Source organism: Acomys russatus, chromosome X (assembly GCF_903995435.1).
Source record: "Acomys russatus chromosome X, mAcoRus1.1, whole genome shotgun sequence".
In the NCBI taxonomy this organism is placed as follows: Eukaryota; Metazoa; Chordata; class Mammalia; order Rodentia; family Muridae; genus Acomys; species Acomys russatus.
In genome coordinates, this window is record NC_067169.1 from 96,828,917 (window position 1) to 96,852,828 (window position 23,912).

Consider the following 23,912-nt stretch of genomic DNA (forward strand, 5'->3'; position numbering starts at 1 on the left):
TAATCATAACAGGAGTTATTTACCTATAACATAGAGGAGACAGCTGAGGCATGATGGCGTTGTGACTTGCTGAATGACATCCAGCTAATGAACAGCAGCTGGAACTTGAACGTAATACTCCAAGTCCTCATTAAGTTCTACTGTATTTTAATGAATCAACCTCTACTGAGCACCTGCTCAGGCATCTCTATCATCTCCTGGTTGATCTTTGTTTTCACTGCCTTTGGTAGAGCAATGTTCACTTGCATAGTAGCACATGGATACAATCCCAACACTTGGGAGGCTGAAGTAGAAAAGTCAAACACACACACACACACACACACACACACACACACACACACACACACACACACATCCCTATGTAAAAAATAAAAGTGAAAAGTAAAACCTATACTTAAAGAAGAATGGTTTTCCATGCTCTGACAAGTTCAAATGCATCCAAATAAGGAGGCAAAGAAAGGGAAGACATTTATAAACCTCAGGGCAATGTTGTAAGCATAGCAAATTCCTGCCATTACCTGATTTGTTATACTTTCTGGAATGCCAAGACTTACATCACACATGGTGGGTAAACAGAAAAGAAAAACAAAACAAAATTGCTTTTAGTTCTATGCCTACCAACTGCTTTCCTATTTTTTCTTGAAAAGGGGATATTGCTCCTCAGCTTTCAAATTTGTCTGTGATACTAGTCCCTTATCTACTTCCCTCATGGGGTACGTAAGAGAATAATATCACCAAAAGTGCTTTCAAAGTATGGTGGGTTCTATAAATCCCAGGACATATTAAGAGACGTCCCCAGAAATAGGGTGATTTATAATAAAGTCACTGCAGAAAAGTTTCTGTACATATCTGAGAGGCATTTCTCAAAAAGTATAAGAAACCTTCCAGTGCTTTCTCAGTGGAGAAGATGTCATTTTTTTTCTTCTTGGTCTTGTGATATTGGAGAATGTTCATTTGCATCCTTCTGGTCCCACTTCTTCTAATTATAAATTGTTACTGAATTTACTCATCTGCTAGGCTGTCCACCATTAACCATTCCTGTGTGGCCCCAGATTCAACAACTTCAAAACACACAATTTAGAGCTGCCCTTGAAGACCACCTAGAAACGTCAGGTGCTTTCAAGGTGGCATGCAGGCCATCTGCCCAAAGTACCCAACCATATGGATGTTATTAGCCTATCTCTGTTCATCCTCCCAGGTAACCTACTTGCTTATGAGAGCATTTCACAGCCCAGAAAGCCTAAGGGGTTTATATCTCAGCTCTCCTTGAGGCTGCCAGCTCTCTCTGACATCAGGGTAATTAACATCACACAGAACTCCCAGATCTTTGCAAGAACTCTGCAAGGCTCTTCCCTAGAATTCATCTCAGGAACTCACTTTCTGTTTTTCATCTGACAAAGTCAAATCATTTAATAGCCTTCCAGTTAAAGGAAAGAGGACCCATCTGTTCAATTAGGCTTTCCATGGGTTCACCTGGCAAACTTACACAAATTAATTATTTATAATTATTCCTTGTCACCATGTAGAACCCTGAAAACTTGACTGTAAGACTCAAAATCTCAGTACACTCAACCTATAAGAACAATGAACTGGAATGCTTAGTTGCATTTCACTTATAAAATATAAAGGACAAATCACAAACAAAACTTTTGATTGGATTTTTTTCTCAAAGCAAGCTATTATGTGATAATCTTTGGTCAGATTCATCTCACTCTTCCACACCTTCCATATTTTTTCCAGAGTAAATAAATACTACAGGTCCTACCATAGCAATGTAGGAACCAAAAAAACTGATACAGGAATATGAACAGATTTCTTCCTTCAAGAAACACACATTCTGTTGGGTAGAGAGAAACAATGAACATGTAATGAAACACATATATAGAATAATTTTAAGGACTGCTAAGTGCTCTAAGGCACAATGGAGAATGACTTGTAGATTAGATATGACTGTTTTAAGTGGAAGCTTGAGAGTGAAGGTAGGATTCAGGGAAAGTCCCTCTGATGAATTTAACACTTAATTCAAGAAGAGAAAGTCATATGAAAATCTGAGATGTGAGGATTTTTAACAGAAAAAAAAGGAACAATCCCAGAATTCTTTTTTTGTTGTTGTTGTTGTTAATTTATTCTTGTTACATCTCAATGGTTATCCCTTCCCTTGTATCCTCCCATTCCTCACTCCCTCCCATTTTCCCCTTATTCCCCTCCCCTATGACTGTGACTGAGGAGGACCTCCTCCCCCTGAATATGATCCTACGGTATCAAGTCTCTTCTTGGTAGCCTGCTATCCTTCCTCTGAGTGCCATCGGGCCTCCCCACCAAGGGGACATGGTCAAATATGGGGCACCAGAGTTCGTGTGAAAGTCAATCTCCACTCTCCACATAACTGTGGAGAATGTCCTATCCCTTGGCTAGATCTGGGTAGGGGTTCGAAGTTTACTGTGCATGTATTGTCCTTGGCTGATGCCATAGTTTGAGCAGAACCCCTGGGCCCAGATCCGCCCATCATACTGGTCTTCTTGTAGGTTTCTAGGACCCTCTGGATCCTTCTATTTCCCCATCTCCTATATTTCTCTCACCTAAAGTCCCAATAGGATGTCCTCACCTCTATCTTACTTTCTTGGTAAGTGAAGACTTTCATGGGACATGCCCCTTGGGCCAGTTATAAGTGAGTATATACCATTTGAGTTTCTCTGGTTCTGGGTGAAGTCACTCATTATGATCATTTCTAAATCAATCCATTTGTCCACAAATTTCAGAAATTCCTTGCTTTTAATAGCTAAGTAGTATTTCATAGTGTAAATGTACCACAGTTTCTTTATCCATTCTTCTACTGAGGGACACTTAGGCTGTTTCCATGTTCTGGCTATTATGAATAAGGCTGCTATAAACATGGTTGAGCATATGTCCTTGTTGTGTGATGGAACTAAATGCTATATTTTTAAATGGCTCAAACACTTATTAAACTATAGCAACAAAGACTGAAAAGGCATATTAGAAGTATTAAAGAAAATTACTTGTCTGAATAAAAAGTTGTCTCTACTACAATCTTTGTTTTCATGTTACAAGTAATTTATCATGTTAGTTGACATATAGTCATGTATGTACTTACTTAATAGATAGTGTGTTATAATCACACATGTATGTAGTATATAATGATAAAATCAAGATAAATAAATTTTCCATTGCCCTCAAATATCATTACTTCTGTGTGCCAGAAAACTTCAAACTCTTCTCATTTAGTTATTTTGAAACATATAAGTAAAGCATCAAAATACTTCCCCTACCCCATGTACACTGTATTTTGATACCCATCATCCACCTTCTTGCATGAAATGGCTTATGTGTACATGTATGAAAGAGGGAGTTTAGAAGTGATTTCAAAAAGCTATCTCTAATAGATATTATTGCATTGAAGCAATTATAGTAGAAATCAATATATAGATTTCCAAGAGTAAATTGAAAATCATTGCTCAAGTAAAAAAATTCTCTAAAGTCTATCTTAGTTCTAATTTTATCATTTGCATTTAATATGTGAAAATGAAGTTTATTAAAACAGTATTCTCTGAAAAATATTTTACATTCTTTGAAATGAGTCTGAGGAAATCCATCTAAGCTTTGACAAATGATTCAAATTCAAGATTTCATAGCAAATGTTACATATTTAAAAACAACCCCACTGCATTAGACATTGATTCAAACAAAATAATCCCCTTCCTTAACGTGGTAAGCATTATGAATGGCGTAAACAGAAAGAGACTCAAATTAAAGCCCTTTTACACAGAGGTTTGAAGTTTGATTTTAAAATGTTTTGATCTTACCATTTTCATCAATAAACCAATTACAAAGACACATTCACACATACAATGTGGATGCTTATGATTACTATATTATTGAGGCCTATTATGTAATAAACTAGAACGAAGGAAAGTGCCCTACCAGCCAGATCCTAAAGTATGCTTCTGCTCCATTTGCTCAGCATTGGATTTCAGCCAATTTCATAAATAAAGTTAAGAATAACAGATCAATAATTGAGAAATTTAGGGATGTGGCTAAGTGGCAGAGGACAGGTTTAACATGGGTTCAATCTCCAGTACTGTTGAGGAGAGAACCAGGGGATACGATGAATAAATACTAATAAATGTGAAGAGACTTTAATAAATCCATGTTGCTCAGAACCATGGAAAGTTAAGGTAAGAGATAGAGGCTTATGGGATATCTTCACTTTTTGAACTGACATACAGAAGACAAACATGACTTCTAGTTCACTGATGATCATATCTTACAGCATTGCTATCTGGAAGTGTCCAACAAGCTAACCCAAAAGGACTGGATCACAATTTTTTGAGATTGTTTCCCAACAAGACATTTACCCTGAAGAGAATATATCGCAACAAATGCCTGTTAAATTATTCTTCAAATATTTCAAAAGTGGGCATTTGAAAAAAAAGAATAGGACTTGTTCTGCTAGACACTAAGGGACATTCTTAAAAAGTTCAAAGCATAATAGAGATTTCAGAGAAAGGTAAAAGGACCATTCTAATAAAGCAGTGGATCTCAGCCTTCCTAAGTCTGTAACCCTTTAACACAGCTCCTCGTGCTGTAGTGAGCCCCAACCATAAAACTATTTTGTTCCTACTTCATAACTGTAAGTTTGCTTGCTACCATTAATAATCATAGTGTAAATACTTTTGGAGATAGAAGGTTGCCAAAGAGGTTGTGACCCACAGGTTGAGAACCACCATAACAGCACAATCCAAAGAGAGAATGGCCCTCCTCATAGTAAGCTGTTCATTCCTAATAGTCTTCAAAATGAGATTAATGGCCAGTTGTCACTGATGTTGAATAAGAGTCTCAGTCTGATTGATGTTTACATGTTTGCTGCATATAAAATCACTTGAAGATGTATTTTATTATTCATCTTATTTATTGACATATAGGTTCTTGCTATGTTGCACAGGCTAGGATCAAACCTCTGGGTTAAACTGATGCTGTTACCTGAGCCTTTCAAGTCTTGGGACTACAGCTACAAACCAGCCCAATGTGCAGTGGGGATATGTATTGTTGTTGTTTGGTTCTTGTTGTCTTGTTTTCTGAATGAAGACCTCACTATATAACCAAGGCTCATCTTGAGTTTGTGATTCTCCAGCCTTTATCTCCAAAGTGCCAGGATTATAGACATGCATCACCACACCAAACTTGGGGGTGTATTTTAAAATACAGACTTCTGGGTCTTATGTCCCCATTGAAGTTGCAAGTTTCTAAGTACAGATCTCTGTAAGGAATTCTAAGCAATTACATCTGGCTGCAGGGTGAACAAGAAGACTCTTAGAAAATGACAAATGGGGGGGGTGAAACAACAGGTAAATAATGCCCAGACACCTCAAAATCTTTCTAATTTTGACGTACATTTTTATCCTATGATACAGATAACTCCCTCCCTTTTCCATTGCCCTTTTCCTCGATAGTTCTTGGTCGACTGGGGCTATTTTATTAATGTCTATATGGACCATACAGGGAGCCCTGTGCTTCAAGCTTTCTGTCCTAAAGGACTGTAGGTAGTCAGGTCCAAAACTGGTTACCTGATTGTGAAGTAAAGATTGTCAATCAGTATGTCTTAGGTAATAGCATGGAGCTACAGAAATTTCTGAAATAAAAATGAAACTGGAGTTGTGGATACAAGAGCCTGGAAACTTCTCCCTACATGAGGAAAAAAAATAGTTGCCCTAATTTCCTTTAACTGGCCCTCTCTTCTCTTTCACTTGTCTTTCTTCCCCTGCTTGGGCTTGAGTAGTGGAGATTTTTATGTTAGTGACTTTACAGAGGCTTCAAGAGCATCAACTATCACTACCTGGAGGAAGTTAGGTAACTATCCCTAGATACTAGTCAGTGTGGGAAAACAGAGACCATCAAGTCTGGAGAGAAAATACAAAAAAAATTCACAAAAAGAAAGAAAATGAGACAGAATGAGTATAGTGCTCAGGAACTTAGAAACCAAAGCCTACCCAAAAGCCTTTGCCTCTCTTTTGTCGCTAAAGTCACCTGCAGGGTCTCAGGTGATCATGGCTTCTGTGGAGGTGCATTTAATGTTGTTTTTGCATTTGTATTTGTGATAGGGGTCACATGCAAGTACCATAGCACATGTGTGGTGCTTGCTGAACCATGCTGATTACAGGAATCCAATTCAGGTCATTGACTTGGTTGGAGGTGTCTTTATTTGCTGAGCCAGCCTGCGATTCTTGAAAATGGTGTTTTCACGGTGGCTAACGGAAATCTCAAGATTCAAAATTCCCCAATCTAGAGACCAGGAAGTGCTAAACAGAGCTGGACTCCACTCTCAAGTATTAAAATATGGTTGGAATCTATGAGCAAAAGAAATGCCTTTTTAAATGAAAAGGGATACAATGAGAAATTACACCAGCAGCTTTGAATTCTTAGTCATTACCCAAATTTGTCTCTTATTATTACATAACCCCTCCCTGTCCTTGTCCTTTTGTGTATCATTTCTGAGGAGATAGCTTTACTGTGCTTCTACTTCAAGGAGCTCCATAACTCTAAGTTCACAATTCACACAGTAGTATTTGTGTAGGCACCAACTAGATCACCGGGAAGAGCTCCAATGCAGAGGAAGTCAATACAAACAGAACTTAAAAGCAGTACAGAAGGGAAAATTGGAACCAAAGTCTAGAATCCCCTGCCCTCTAGCCAACAGCACCGTCTTCATGTACCACTTCCTATTCTATACTCCCCTTTGCTTTGCTTATTTGTGGGCATGTCTACACACACACACATACACACACACACACACACACACACACACACACACACACACATTTTTTTATCTTCCCATATTTAAGTATGAAGTCTCCTATGAGTGAGTGGAGGTGACCAGTGAGGGGACTATGAGCTGAAGCCTACCGTGACAAAGGAAGGTTAGTGTGATACACCTTTCTGAAAATGTGATATGATCATTATCAGGGTTTTAGGCATTAGAGGTAGAAATGAGCTCTCTGTAGTCTTTTCACCTTCTCTCCATCTGCACTACCATCGCCATTTTTATGTGCTAAGAGTATTAGATAAATAGAAGTGTCACTGTTGTCATCAACGTCTCCCATCTATTGAGCGGTCATAAAGTGTCTGTTTAATATAGGCAGTGGGGTGGAAGACCTCCAGATCTTAAGCAGGAGGATCATGAGCTCCAGCCCAGAGGCAGTTAGAGGTTTCCCAATCAGTGTAACCTTTACAGATGAATGGCTGAGTTTGGCCATCTCTGAAATCCTTACAACGTTAAGTCAAGACTCTTGACAACTTACATGGAGTATCCCTCCACAAATCATTCATACCTCTGGTGAAAACTTCAAACAGCCTGATTCTTCTTTGTAGCTTTCTTTTGGTTGTCATCATCACCTGACGGGAAAAAAGCCATGGGTACATAAAAGAGCCTCCTACTTTCCCCATAGCTGGAGAGTAATTTTCTCTCTTTCATAGAAACCAGATCAGTTTTTGTAAGACTCATCCAATTTTTTTTCCACATTTTTTATTCCATGGGGACTCTTGTTGTTACCATGGATACCTGCCCTTGGCACTTTGGGGATGCAGCAGAGCATCCATTATATCAAGACCCCCTATCTTGAATCACTTTGTACCGGCTTTTTTTTTTTTTTTTCTTCCCAGGCAATTTTTGGATCTGCCCTTCTGCCAACTTAAAGATTAACAAGAACTAGTTAAAACATTAATGCTTTGACTTCCTTCCAAATATTTACCTATACAGCATAGCTTGAACTCTACCTTAAGGAATCCATCTATCAGAAAATTCACAGCAAATAAAAAAATTAATGGGAATTATTCAAATTGGAGACATATTCTTCCCTGGATAACTGAAATTCCTTAATGCATTTTTGCTGTTTAGAAATCGTTAATTACTTGTCAGAGAAAGCTAGACAAAGAATTTTCAGGAATAAGTATAAAACAGCCCAATTTGAAAAATAAAATGAAATTTGGTTTTTTAAAAAAATATTAATCCACTGTATGACAGCTTTTTCTAGGAACTCATCTGTTACATAATATAATAAATACTCTTATCTAAGCAAAGCAGCACAAACCAGGGAAATAAGAGCTCATAGACAGTTATATCATACTTACATGAGTCAGTTACATTGGCATGACTGTTATTCCAGAAGTCTAACAGTTAATCCTGTGGCCTCCTTTTTACACACGGGTCATGTTTTCAATACTTTTGGATCCTTACCTCAGTATATGTACAGCAGGCATGATGGTGCTAAGACTGAAACAATGGGAAACTTAACAATTCTACATTCCTTGATTTTGTTTAAGCTTGTAACCTTAATGTTGCATTAATAATGGCCTGTTTTGCATATCTGTTTGATTGTACCATCCTAAGGATTCATTTAAACCTGAGGAGGACAGCATGACTCCTACCTGCCTCTCATTAATAACATACTTTTCAGCAACTAGATAATGAATGGCTTGGATATAAATCAGTAGAAATGCAGATTGCCATTAGGTGGAGAAAGGAGGAGCAATCTCCAAGTAATTTTGAGACTGAAGGAGGAATAAAGAGCCACACATCCTAGAGAAAGATGACTGCATAGGAAGGCTCGTGATTAAATGCTCTGCTGTCTTTCCATGTCAGACAGTGAAAGAAAAGTTATCCTCCTAGAAATTAACTTTTGCAAATGACTTTGAATTTGAGGAATTAATGGAAACAAGTAGTTTAATCGTGGGAAAGAAAATGGCCTGTCTGTTGGCTGCAGATTATCCTAATGGCTGAGTTAGGACTGCATATGCAATTCTTAACTGTGTTGGCTATAATGTAGAGACACACTTGGTAGGGGTGAGTGAGGAAGATAGTGATCAGTAATTCCAGCTGATAAAAGTTTGCAACTGGGTGATCAGAGTTAGCACAGTCGGCAAGCAGAGCATCTTAAAGGGAAAATACATAGAGTGCATTTTTGGCCTACTCCACTTTTCTGCAATAACAACAGATAATAACACACTTGCTCAGGATTTAGAGGGCATGCTTTTCAAGTTACTGTATTTCTTTGGTGATAAGTTGCTGGCACAAAAATGAGGATTTAAGGGAAATGCATTTCAAAGCAATGACTGCCAATAAATTATGCCACAGGCCCCAACTTTCTCAGGCACTAGCAAATACATAAACTTTGGAAATACAATCCTGGCTTTCAATTTCCTTTTATTTGTCTAAGTCTTTTAGGATTCAACATGGCTGCTCTCTGCATTTTCACTACTTATCTTTACTGAAAAAAAAAAAAAAGGATGATAACTGTTTCTACCTGAAATTCAAGTCAAATGAAATACTAGGGCAATCTGGTTGCTTTAAAGAGCTTTTCAGACTATTTTTTTATTCTTTGATAATTTCATACAGTACATTATTATCATATGCTTTCCCATCCACCGCCTCTTCCAAGATCTTCCTACCCACTCAATTTTATGTTGTTTCCTTCTTAAAGAAAAGAAAAGAAAAACACCACTAAAAATGTAGAGTCCAGCTAGGATTCCAAGTCCTTTCTGTGGCCCTGAATGCAATCAGCTTGGAAAAGCCATTTGATAAACCATCAATATCTCACTGATATTGGTGCTCGAGTGGTTTTTTTTTTTTTTTTTTGGCAATTCTTGTACTACAACAGTATGTCGATACAATGTATGTTAATTTAAAAAAAAGCAAAGTCCAATTTGTCAGCTAGATACTCATGAGCATGAGACTTCCGTGGAGTGTGGTTGATAAAATCAGTGTCACTCCATTGAAGAAAATGTACTTTCCCTCTTCCAGCAGCTGTCAGTTGCAAATAATTTCTTGGCTAGAGGTGGGCCTTTGTGCGGGGATTTTGTACTTGGGATTATGCAGGTTTTGTCTCAGTCTTGGTGAGTTCATATGTACATCTGCCCTCTTGTGTCTAGAAGATGTTCTTTCCTAGAAATTGCCCACCACCTCTGGCTCTTCCAATCCCTCTTCTGCAGAGATCTCAGAACTTTTAAAAGAGGAGTGTGATAAAGCTGTCCCACTCAGGCAGGGATAAGCACTCTGAAGCCATTCACTCTCTGCATGTTTCAGACTCTGATTTTATTTCTGCTCAACAGTGGCAGAAAATGAACAGGCCTGAATATAAAAGAACCTAGTTTTCTAGCTGAGTCTCCAAATGAAAAAACAACTTGGCTTCCGCACACAATTCTATTTCCTGTTTTGTTATTGTTATTTGTTTCCTAAAGGGGTTTAACTTAAAAATCTACAATTTGGCAGCATTTGTTTTAGTTCTGGGACTTTTGAAATAACTTGTTCCAAGTATCTGGTAACTGTATGACAGCAAGCAAGCCAAATGGCTTTGACATTCAACTTCTCTACTCCCAGGGAATTACCACAATAGAAATGTCAGTCTTATCTTCCTTTGGTGACTCAAGGCAAATGTGCATCTGTGTCCTTAACATAAATGTAACATAGCGTGAAACCCTTAGGTCAAAGCATCTGTGGGTACTTGACCATTGTCTAACATTTTAGAAGAAAGCATCTCTGAAGGTCTACCACTTTCAAATTTGATCATAGCCAACATTTCAAGCTACATAGCAAAGATAAAGGAAAGAACTATTGAAAACCAGTGGGGACTTTTTGAGCATTGTTCCTTGGCTGCTCATCCCAGTTAAAATTATTCCCTTGGGAAGGAGACTTGAAGAGACACAGTCCAAACAACTTAATGCAGCAACTTCCAGAACCAGAGAAAGAACATAAAGCTGGCTGGAAATTTAAATAGCATTCTGTATATTTTTCTAACAAGCATTTTCTGTGTAATAATCTGTTCCTTTCAGGGAAACTATGGTTCTTGGGATATGTATAATAAGAATATTCTTTCATAGCACACCTAGACATAGGTGGCCATTTATTTTCATTTTTACATAAATAGGTTAAGTTTAAAAGAAACAATCTCAGAATGTATGTGAGGAATTTTTGCCTGTATAAGTAATACAGATTAGCTTTCTCTAGAGAGGCTTTCCCTAAGCACAGGCTAGTTAAGCATCTCTAGAAAAAGAGATAAACAAGAGTTATGTTTCTCCATTTGATGCAGTCATTGTCCCCGTCGTCAGGAAAAAGCAAGAAAATGTTATAAAATAGACAAAGTAGTTCTTTTGTCTTCTCGCTGTGTTTTAGTACCTCTCTACCTTTCTTTGACTTGAGCTCTAATTCTATAACTTAGCTACCTGTAACTACTAAATTTTAAGTTACTTTAAAATGATTTAAAATTCACTTCTTCAGATATAGTAGCCATGCTTAAGTAGACATGGGTAGATAGAAACACAGCTATAGAGAGATCAGCTGTATGACACTTGTGCTAAACTCTTTTAGTTTCTTTTTACACATGGAACACATCTTATACATTGCCATTCCTTACCACATCTAACAGAGTGGCCGATAAAATTATTAAATGTTATTTTCTATGTTGTCATGAATTATGCTAAATTTGTTATTGGCAGTCTTTTCTTTCATCATCTCAATAATACTGTGAGGCCGATCCTATTATTATCCTCATTTTTCAGTTGAAAACCCTAGGACATAGTGAAATTAACTGGTTTGCCTAATATCACAAAGCTAATAGGTACACAAGCCAACCCTTTGTCACATAGAGACCAGTGCCCTACAAAGAAAAATACCACAAACCATGTAAGTTTCACCTTGGACAGGTGGGCCCTTCCAAGGCACTGATGACTACACAGTTTCTCTACAGCACTCAAACTGGCTATGCAGAATAAAGGCAGCTTAGGATTTGTATATAAGCACAAAGACTACAGATGTAAATAAGTATACTGGTTTGTATTTAATGTTGGGTATCAGATTAAGTAGCTATTTTGTACTTATCTAAATTGACAAAAATGCGTGGTTTTGTGATTTTGCATGTGGAGACTATTGCCTTGACCCCAGTGATGAAGATTAGTGGAATGTAATAACTCTGTGAAGTCACCCTCACTTGCTGCACTTACCTAAAGGTTCTATGGGCTTCCATGCAGCATATTTGTACCAGAACATGCAAATGGCAGCAAATCAATTTTCCTGCAGCTTTCACAGTCAGTGTGCTTGCAAGAAAAAAAAACTCAGCCAGCTACTTTTTTTTTTAAATCAGCATAGCGCGTTTAGAAATAATACTTACTGGAATACTCCTAACACAGAAATGAAGAAAAGACTTAAATCTAAAGCCAGCTATTTGAAGGAGAAGGAAAAATGTGAATATATTGAAATTGAGAATTTAATGGCCTGATTTGGCCTGAACAGGTAGTTTTTACCAAGCATTTAGTCTGTCAGCTCTTATTCAATCTGTGCCTCACTAGCACTGACAACACTAAATCTTCCACGCATCTGTACACATGTCACCAGGTGTCCCAAGTGTTATCTACCTGGATCTCCAGTGTTAGTTACTATTCTTGTTGCTGAAACAAGACACCTGCCAAAACAACAACAACAACAACAATAACAACAACAAACAACAACAAAATACCTTAAGGGTTTATTTTTGGCTAACAGTACCAGGGGATGCAGTTCATCATGACAAAGCAGGCATAGCAACAGGAACATGAGGCAACTGGTTGCATAGCATCCACAGTCAGAAAGCAGGGAGAGATCAATTATGCTTCTCAGTCCGTTTCTCCTTTTTTATTCAGTCTAGAACCCCAGCCCATGAAATGGAGCTGCCTACATTTAGGGCACATCTCCCCTGTTCAGTTAAATTCTAGAAATGCCTTCATAGATACAATCAAAGGTACATTTCCATGATGATTTGAAATCCCATCAGATTTACAATAAAAATTAACCATCAACTACTCCATGATATAGCTGTATTCTCCTTCTTTCTTATATCTCCTTGCACAAATTCTCTAACAAACCAAATCATACTCATTGTTTTTCTGTTTCTGTGATAAATACCACGACAAAAGGCAACTTGGGAGCTGGTCCAGTGATTGAGAACATTTGCTGTTCTTCCAGAGGACTGAAGCTTGGTTCCCAACACCCATGTGGTGGCCCACAGAAGCCTAGAACTTCACCTCCAGGGGAATCAGATGTAACTGGCCTCCAAAGACCCCCACGCTAACAAACATACCCATACACAGACATAAACACATATATTTGAGTTAAAAATAAAGCCTATTTACAAAGAAACTTGTGGACGAAAGAATTTATTTGGCTTACATATCCCAATCACAGTTTGTGATTGAAACAAGTCAGGGTAAGAACAGAAAGAAGCAGGAACCACAGAGGAAAGCTGCTTACTGGATTGATTTCAGTCTCATGTTAACCTACCTTTTGTATAACTCCCAGAACCATATCAATCAGCAGTCAAGAAAATGCCTCACAGATTTGCTTTGTCCACAAGTCAATCTGTTGGAGGCATTTCCTCAATTGAGGTTCCATCCCTCAGGCAACTCCAGTTTGGGTGAAGTTGACAAAAACTAACCAGCACAGGAGCCATGTGAGCATAATCTAATTTATTAAGGACTTACTATATACCAGGCCCTTTAGTATAAGTTTTTATGAATTATTTTATTTATTATCCTATCCCTTTTTCAAAATAGCTATTAGAGACTTAGAGAAATTTAAATAATTTCCCTAGTCAAGCTGAAGACATTATTTCTAATAGTAGGATATAACTAAACTATCATGTTTATTTTACTTTTTGCCTTTTAGTTCAGGCATGTGGCTTCAAAAGTGAAGCGCTGGAGATGATTAAGGCTATAGAAAACCACATCAAAACAGTGGGTCAATTGAATGTACACTATCCATTGGAGCCTGTTGGGGTCATCAGTAAAGGCAATGATTTCTCCTCTCTCTGGATCTTACTAGTAGCAAATAATTCACAAATGTAATCAGAGTACATTGTATACATATACAAAATGCAAAATAACAAATCACCAATATAAGAGCAAAGCAAATGGAATAATAATTCAAAAATGAATCAAAATGCAAACCTCAACCAAAAATATTATTCAACTTCAATCAGTCCATTGATAGATTGGCCAATCTCATCATAGTAATTCCTCCACTAAGAGGCAGCTTGAAGTAATGGGTGAGGAAATTTAAATGCAAATTCTCTCAGTTCCCATCTATGCTGCTTTAGAATTATCATTTTTTCTCTATATGCTGTAGAAGCAGAGAGAAGGGAGAGAATCTATACTTCATTGTTAAATAATCTAAGTTTAAATTTCAAGTGTTCATTTATGTATTAAATTAACATTTATTGATGGTTTGAAATGCGACAGCCATTATGCTAAGCATTAGAATGGATATTTTCCCACTGATAACTGAAACAAACAAATAATAAACAAATGCTGTAAATAGCATATGTATCATTTGGAATTCGTGCGATGGAAAAAGGGTAGATAAGTCAACAAAAGGCTAGAAGTGCCATTTTATCACAGCTGACATGCAGAAGACGTTTTGGACACTTAACTGGAGTGGAGGAGCAGGCTACTGTCAGGCAACTGGAATATGCTTAGTCTCACTTGGCAAAAGAAGCCATAGGTGAATTGAATCAGAATAGAAATCTGACTTACATGCCAGCAGGGGAAACTGAAGAGGTCACTGGAAATTTCGCTGAACGTATCAGTTTGGAAAGGAGTCATCTGAAATAGCACACCTTGAGGTAGAAAAGAGCCTGTTGTAAACTGTAGAAGACAGTGTGAAAATGTTAGGCAAAGGCATTTTCAATGAGGTCTTGACAGTTGAGGGCAAAGCTCAGCATCAAAGCAAAAGGTGACATCTAGTTCCACTGAAGTTATCTAAGTGTCCAGCCTCCAAAATAACTCAGACAGGGTCATAATCCACCAATAGAAAAGCTAAGAATAGAACCCAGCAAGCATTTCCTTCTCCTCCTCACCCTGTTCTTACCAATACTCAGTCACAAGGCAGTCATTGACTGAAGCAAAAGGAAACTGAGAAAGAGTACTAATCTGAATGTTTGAAGGAAAGACAATGAAATTGGAGTTTGGGTTATGCTTTAAAAATGAAATCACTTCTGGTGTTCCTTGCTCCAAATCAAAATGGAAATTTTGCTAGGTGGGGCTTGTAGAATTCAGCAGTTCTCAACACATGTCATTCGAAGCACTGACTTCTTCAAACCTCGGGTAAAAACACACAAGCAGATGTGCCCTTCCACTTCAGCCTCTTCTATACAATGTGGTATTAGCACTAGGGGTCTATAGAAAGGTTACATTGAGTAACAAGAATATTCTTGATAGTAACAGGCCAGGACTAATTTCAAAGTTACTTCCAATTGCCAAAAGTTTAAAAAGGACATTTTAGAAAATAAGTCACTCTTTTTTATGAAAGGAGAGATGTTCAGTGTTCCAGGAAAGCAGTTGAGAGTTTTAGGGGAAAGATCTGGCTGTAGTCTTCAATTCAGCATACTTGGGAAGTGTCTCATCGTTCTTCATTATTGAATCATCTTTGACATGTTGTTCAAGCAGCAGTGAATCTTCACATTTCCATGTCCTTTAAGGTGGCATGTTGCTTGGAATTTGCCTGGAAAAAAAAGCGTAATTTTTCCCAGGCTTGTCTATTTGAAAGAACTTTATGGTAGATAGATAGGGCCAAATAAAAAAGATAGGCTAATGTCTTTTCTATCATCTCTTGTCCCCCCCTTAACCTCTCACCCTTGATTCCCTATTTCATAAAACCGGAACTGATTGTTTCATTTCACCAATATTTATTGAGCCCTAGTGGGCCCAGACACTGTTCTTGGCTCTTAGATGCCAGCAATCAACGAACAATAGCTGTTGGATGATGGTATGTGTAAGATCACATGGCAGCTAGGAAGCTTTAGGCCATTACAACATTTAAAGATACCCAATTTCTTTCTGCTTCCAGCAGTGAGAAATGGAAGGACTCTCTGAATAAGGAAGGGAGATGTCTGCAAGTTTGTGTGGCAGGTAACTCTTACCACAAAATTCTCCCCGCCATGTGCTTACACCTACTATTAGAAAATTCCATTGTCTGAATCACAACTAGGGAATGTCTAGAACTTGATTTGGTGGTGGACACCTATAATATGAGCACTCAGGAGGATAAGATAGGAGGATTACACCATGCTACATCTGGAGGACAGCTACCTAGTGAATTTCAGCCTTGCTTACCCTCTATGAGACTGATAAATAACAACAGCAACAACAATTTCTGTGAAGGTGAAACTTCCATGTTACAGAGTGTGACAACAGGCCTAAACCATTCAACTGCTTTCAGTCTCCTACCCTAACCATCTCACTAGGACATACATGAACAAGCTTCTCTTTTAACCCTAAGGAAGACAAAGGAGTGCAGCAAAGGGAGGGGTAGAGCTCTCCAGAGCAGCTGCAACATCTGCTTTCTTTCCCTCTAGCACCTTACCTTGTAAGGGTCATCTATCCATATCCTAGGATATGATCTTCAAGATAACATTTGTTTGTAAATATTTGGAAGCACATGCATAGTACATGGATTCAGTAAGTGCCAAGGTCAGGCAATGTGAAGCCCAAAGATCCCTTTTTGAATTTGTAACAGTTATCAATACCACATGAACGCTTATTAAAACCAGAAATTTTATAAGGACTACACAACACAAAAGGAAACACATCTGGTAGTTTACCATTTCAGTCTTTTAATTAAAGAAAAGTTCCATCCAGAGATAAAACTAACTAAGCTATCAAACAAGATAATAAAGTTAGAGGAAGGAAGATGAGTCCTTCCCTTGCTCTCTCTATTCTGTACTTGACAGACTTGCCCTAAAAGGAGACTTTCAAAATGTCAAGAATCCCACATTCCTTCAGAGGACATGAAACTCCCATTCAAATAAAAATGTATCCCTTAGAAAACACAGAAACCCCTTTCATATCAGTGAACTCCTCTATGATGACCAAGGCTGCTGTGAGAAAACAGAGGTGACATGGGTCTCTGAGGGAGGCTGGCAATGATATAGTGGGGGAGGTAGAAGCTCAGCCCTCCAACGTCAAATCTGGCACTTCTGTGTGGCATTTGGATCAAGGCTAATCTTGCACAAAAAGCAATGTGGTTGGCTAACAATAGTCACTGAATAAATAAAGCCTAGGCTCCCTTGAGGAACACTGGGCACAAAGTACTCAAAGCTGTCTCCCCTGACCTTTCCTTTATACTATGCTTTCAAACTATACTTTCATATGTGTTGGGGGCATAGAGAAGTTACAAACACCCAAACTACTCTCCTTCTACAGAACATAATACTTTGTCCTCTGATAGCAAACTAATAACATAAAGTAAAGTTGCATATTTTGCTTCTGTTGACAATGATTTATTGGCCAGCTTGATTCATTTATTCAACTTTTTCTAGATTATCCATGTGAGGACAAATGTCTGTTGAAGGGAAAAAATTGTTTTCGTATCCAGATCATAAGCTGAGATGGTTCCCTTTATGTTCATGGCATTATATCAAACACATTGGTGACCAACTCTGGTGACACAGTTTAAAGATATATCTGAAAGAATGTGACCAGAAAAGGAGAATTGAATAAGATTCATGTCAGACATTTTTTTAAAGTGTCCTTAAACTACAAAAGAAGTGATTAACAGGTAATTTTATGATGGTAGAGTTCAGACTATGCATTATGTGGGGGAAAGAGTGCATTTACTCTGAGAAGAGGGAAGAGTTAGACCTAATGGATGGCACTTCACTCTTCATCTCCACTCATTCCACAGACACACCCTGAGAAGTTGCCTAGTTCATGCTAGGCATTAGCACCAGATACTGAGGTGGCAAAGACCAAAAAAAAAAAAAAAAAGACATAACTCCTACTCAGGTGGGATCTGGGAATCTCCTTTCCTATGCAAAAGAATTGCTGCTCACTACTATGGAAGGATGAAAGAGAAAAGGAATTACTTGATTCAAGCAGAAGGCAGAAATAGGATAAGATAAGGGAGGTTTTCATTACTAAGGCAAGCCCAACAAAAAGAAGAAACCTACCTCATAAGAGCTAAAGTGTACCTCATCACCAGAGGAGGCTTCATTGGATAGGATGTTGAGCAAGATGGCTTGGAAAGTGCCTCCGATCACTGCCACTGTGTTGTTCTACTGACTCCAATTATCTGTTCTGTTGACCAAGCAGATGTTCCAATTTAATACATAGGAAAAGTAGAAAGTCGTACTAAATAGGTTTCCTTAGGAACAGGGTTCTGGTTGATGGAGATTTTAATGCACATGCCTCAAATACATTACAAAACAAATTTGAGGGAGAAAATTAGGCTGGTAAGATGGCACAGTGGATAAAAGCACTTTCTACCAAGCCTGAGTGTATGTGTGTGTGTGTGTGTGTGTGTGTGTGTGTGTTTCCTCCACCAACAAAAGTATAAAAATCAAAAGTCAAGTGATAATCATTTTGATTAATAGCAGATCACAGACTTTCTGCGTTAATATACTTAGAAATTGTGTGTGTGTGTGTGTGTGTGTGTGTGTGTGTGTGTGTAAGAAAGCTAGTGTGGTACTTTAAATTTTAAAATAACATTTATTTAGTATGTGTATTAACAAAATAATGATAATGTTGAGATTACAATTCCACCATTTTCCCCTTCCTTTCCTTCTGTCCAACATTTCTTGTGTAGCCACCCCTTGCTCTCTTCCATATTCCCCATGCAATTACCATAGCATTGTAGAGGCACGTTGTACTACCTTGTGGCTACAGAAGAATTCTTTTATCACTGCAGCACCATTGGATTACAGTAACTGGGAACAAACATCACTATTACAAAGAGATGCAAGTTTAGACCAATGACCTGAGTGGCAAGTGGCTTCCACATAACAGATGTGTAGATCCCAAGATTCAAATTTTTACCTACACACACACACACACACACACACACACACATACTTTACATCTTTGACCTTTATGCTTTATTGCATGCAAATACTTAGAACCGTATCTTCAGAAGTCATTAATGCTAGTGTTCTACCTAAATCTGTTCTTGTGGATTAATTAATCTGTTCCTCCTCCATTCATATATTATTCTTTGGACTTCCTTTGCTAATGACCTAGCAGTGCTGTCTCATGGCCTCACTATATATGTGATTCTATTTTCCCCCTTTTTTGACACAATGTGGCACTCTATGACATGAAGGAAATGAATCATGGCAGGTTGGGAAAAATGAACTTGCTATTACAGATCCTGCCATAATTTTTTAAATTGAACTTCAGGTGATTGAACTAGCATTCACTCCTTTTTATTGCTTCTGGTATTCAGCCAAAATAAAATAGTAGCTACAAAAGAGAAAATTCTAGTATTTTTTTCTTCTTCTTTTTTATCTGAATGTCAAACTGTCAGTTAAATACTAGCTAGGAAGATAAATGCCTCTGCTTAATTTTTCTCACTTGTGAGCCACTTCTTCCTCCCACTTCTAACATTCTTCAGACACTAGCCACCAACCATGGCCCAAACACATCTGCCACTCACTGACTTGACACTACTGTATCCATTAGTGTGTGCTATGTGTATACAGAATATACCATTTAAAGTGCTCACTTCAAGTACTGTCATTTATTCTCCTAGAAATGCATCATTACCTAAAGGAATAAATCTTTCAGTCTGTATCAGGAATCAAAGAACTCAACTAAATGATGAAGTAAATTAGTACAAACTATAGCATGCTTGGATCCAAAGTTATGGACTTCTTTACTGTTAGCTTAGAAATTTATCTCTGATTGTAATGGCTGTTTTGCTAATAATGTAGGATAAAAATTGTTCTGCAACTTCCTCCTTCCTACCACACCTTGTAATTGTATCTGATTGGGCCAAAATGAAGAATACAAGAAAACATATTCATACAAAAGATATCCCCACCATAGTGTTGTATTTAATGACAATAAGAGGGAAAGTTGTAAACATAGTACATTCACAGATTGGAGGGTTATATAATCATTATAAAATAGGTGTGTTTATTCTGGTAAAAATATAAAGAAGTACAAGTTGGTAATATAGACTAAATTATGAGAATGATTACCTTTGGAGAGAAGGGAACAACACATGAATACAGAAGACAGGTCAGTTTTAAGTAATTACATATGCTTACAGAAGGCACATGTGGGTTGTTAAATTATTTTTGTATGTTCATATGTATCTGAATCATTCATTTTTTTTCTTAATTTGAGGGGAGCAATAAGCCAGGAAGTTAGGAGGTACTTCATTATAACACTTAGAAATTGTCTGATCTATCAGACGAAGATAATGTGTGATACAGACAGATTTAAATCTTCAGAGACAGATTATTAAAGGAGCATTAATGATGAAGTTATTGGTGTGGGCGGATACCAAGTTACATTAAGTACCATTTTTCTCACCTTGAACTCTTTGGCCTCCTGCCTCAGCCTCTCAAATGCTGACATTACAGGTGTATGCAATCAACTCAGGCTGCTAAGTAGTATTTTAAATAGTTTTGCAAAGCAAAGTATGTATCCTGGTTTAGCAGGTTGATGGGTTTAGCCAAAGACAAGGCCTAATGATCTTTAAACAAATTTGAGTTGTGGTGGCCATTTTTAATGATGTCTTTTCTTATCTAATACAGGGTTTCTCTGTGTATCTCTGGGTATCCTGGAAGTCATTCTGTAGACCAGGCTGGCCTCAAACTCAGAGATCCACCTGTCTCTACCTGCAGAGTGCTGGGATGAAAGGCATATGCCATCACCACCCAGCATCATCTTGATGTTTTTTGACATTAATGTGGTTGTCACCCAAACCTAAGTTTATTATTAAATAAACATATCATTAGTGACTACAATGTGTGAAATGGTGCTAAGTGCCAACATGGCTAGGGAAATGAATAAGGCATAGACTTCATCCTCAAGAATTCCTCGAATAACAAAAGGAAAGACAGACATGTAGCCAACTCTCCTTAACATAATCTAGCAAGCTCTTCAGCAAAAGACTGAGCAACTTCTGTGGGAACAACAAAGATATTATTTGAAGACATAGCATTTATTCTGGATCTTACACAGATAATAAGGTAATTTAGGCAGAAACAAAAACATAATCAAAGGCATAAAATATGAAACTATATGGCTGATTTCAATGAATTGTCTACAATCCAGTGTGACTGGATCTGAGGAGAGCATAGCCATCAGCGTAAGTGCCCTTGGATAGCAGACACAAAACTTTAAATTTTGTTCTACAGATTTTAAGAAAATTTCAGAGAATAATAAGGAAGGTTGTAATAAGATTAGTTTGAATTTTAAAAGGATCGGTTGCATAGAGAGACTAAGCAAGGAGATCTGTGAGGGGACAATAGAGTCAAACCCAAAACAGAAAGATTGATGGCTTGCCCTAGAAAGAACAACTGCATAAAAAGACAGCATTTCACAGCATTTCTACACAGAAATAGGGAAGGAGAGAGGGAAAAGTAAAACCAAACCTTCTAGTTTTGGTGTTTAGTGGTTGAGTGATAGCAAGAGGCAAGCTTTCTAATGAAATGTTTTATAAGGACTTATCTTTAGGCCTATCAGTTGGAGATGTCCATCAGAAAGGCTTGTTTTCTGTTCCCTCAAAGCAACTCTAAAACCTAACCTTTTATTTCCTCTTCCATTGATCTTATCTTAGTCTTGTCCACCACCATCTGTACCCTGAGCTCTTAGAATAGCCTTCAAAGTAATGTCCTTGCTTCTACTCTGGCCCACCTTCCAGCTCATTCTCTACATAGCAGCCAGAAAACTATTTTTAAAAATTATAACTGGATGTTTTCATGCGTTGTGTGTATGTATATGTGTGTGTGCGTGTGTAGGTAAAAATTTGAACATTGGTACACACACACACATACACATACTCCTCCTCCTCCTGCTCAAAATCTTCCAACAGTTTCTGATCTCATATAAAATAAATCCAAACTCTGACCTAATTATCTTACTAAACTCATTTTCTCCTAGTCTTCCTTTTGTTCATTCAGCTTTCATCATCCTGGTTTCCTTTTTTGAACTTTATGCAGTCCAAACATGTTTCTCTCTCAGTGTACAATTCCAGTGACTCCATGAGGGTCTCTGCGAGTGACTAATTGCCATAAGTGTAAGGCTTAACTTTCATGGAGGCAGCTCTGGGAATTCCAGGATCCATTTGGATAAATCCAAGCAGGTCTCAAAATCATAGCAATGTGAGAGGGATATGACAGGAGCTGGAAAAATGAGGCGTGTATTATGTTTATATTTCATGTACACAATTCTCTTAATAAAAGAAAATATTTAAAAGGTACAATGTAGGTAACCAAAGTCCAAAAATGAACAACTAAACAATTTATCAAACAAGCCAAGAAAGCTCACATACGGACATTATCTCAGTTCTGTTTAAATGACTTCTTATAGCTTCTATCTAGAGTTCCCATTCATAAGAATCTAGCTACAAATTCAATGAGAAGTTCTAGCGTCATTGTGGTCATTCTTTCTTTATATTCTCAATAGGGACACATGTGGAGCTACAAACATATTAAGTATTTGCTACACATTCTGAGCACCATCTAAACTTAAAAGAACTTTAACAGGATTAAATTCAAAGTGAGAAGTGAAAGAAAAGGATGATTTGAAGCAATAGGAAAAAAACTGGTTTTTATGGAGCTTACTCTTGAATGGAAAGGACACTCACTATTCACCCTATTATATACTTCACAACTCCAATAGGCACTCAATAAACATTTGTTGGAAGAGTAGATGCATGACTAACTACACTAACGCAACTTCAGATCCCATTATTCAAAAATAATGTTCCAATGACAGAAAGCAAACATTTGGTTTATTCTGCCATGGTCATACTTCAGTAGTGCCTGGTTTATTTCGAAACACTCCAATTTAAAAGAGACATCATAAATTTAAATGAGCTTATAGTTGAAAGAGCAAAGTTCTGAGGGTTTGGAAACAGTAAGAGCCAATAGAATTTAGCCTAATGAAATCAGGAAGGGATGTAAAAAAGCCCTTGCAATATTTGGAGTATCAGCATGAGAAACAGCATGCAGAAAAAAAGAAAGGTCTAGAGAAAACAAACCAACAAACAAACAAAAGATCAGCTCAGAACAAGGAAGCACCTACTTCCCAAAACTGACCTCCTACACCATTCCAATCACCTCTTTCAGACAAATACAGGATATCAAGGTGGAGTTCTTCATCGAGCAGAAAATTCAAATAAAAAGGGCTTTCCAAACCCAAGTGTAACCGGTTAGTAGGGTCAGGAAACCAAGTCCTGGCCATAACTACAATTTTTAAGTGAATTGGAAAATAGAAGAAAGCATCACAATTAACAAGGATATGCATAATTTGGAGAAATCTGTTTTTAAAACATGTTGACAGATGTCTGAAAGTGTGTGGACAGTCACAGTGTAGCATGGCTTTGATACTGCAGAGTAATAAAAATTGGTTGGGGGCTGGCTAAGAGCAGTTTCTGTTCTTCCAAGGGGCCAGAGTTTGGTTTTCAGCATCCAGGTCAGGCAGCTCACAACTGCCTGCAACTGCATCTCTAAGAGATCTTCTATAGCTACTAAGATGAGACTTGATACCCTACGAGCATATACAGGAGGAGGAGGTCCCCCTCAGTCACAGTCATAGGGGAAGGGAGTAAGGGGAAAATGGGAGGGAGGGAGGAATGGGAGGATACAAGGGATGGGATAACCATTGAGATGTGATATGAATAAATTAATAAAATATATTTTTAAAAAGATTTTAGATTTAAGGAAAATGATTATTTTTTTTTAACATTTGAAGGGAAATAAAGGATCCATGCCTATTAAATATGAAGTGCTGTTAAAATCTAAAAAAAAGAGAGAGATCTGCTATCTACCTTCTTCCAGTGTTTTAGAGTACTTGCACATGCGCACGTGCACGTGTGTGTGTGTGTGTGTGTGTGTGCACGAGTGAGTGTGTGCACAATTTAAAAAAAC

At 37.7% G+C, this 23,912-nt stretch overlaps 1 protein-coding gene across 4 annotated transcripts in view; it reads left to right on the plus strand.

Annotated features, from left to right (window-relative positions):
* Gria3 (glutamate ionotropic receptor AMPA type subunit 3) overlaps window positions 1-23,912 on the plus strand; it is a 291,265-nt gene that overhangs the window by 243,634 nt on the left and 23,719 nt on the right. The gene's annotated exons all lie outside the window — the stretch shown is intronic.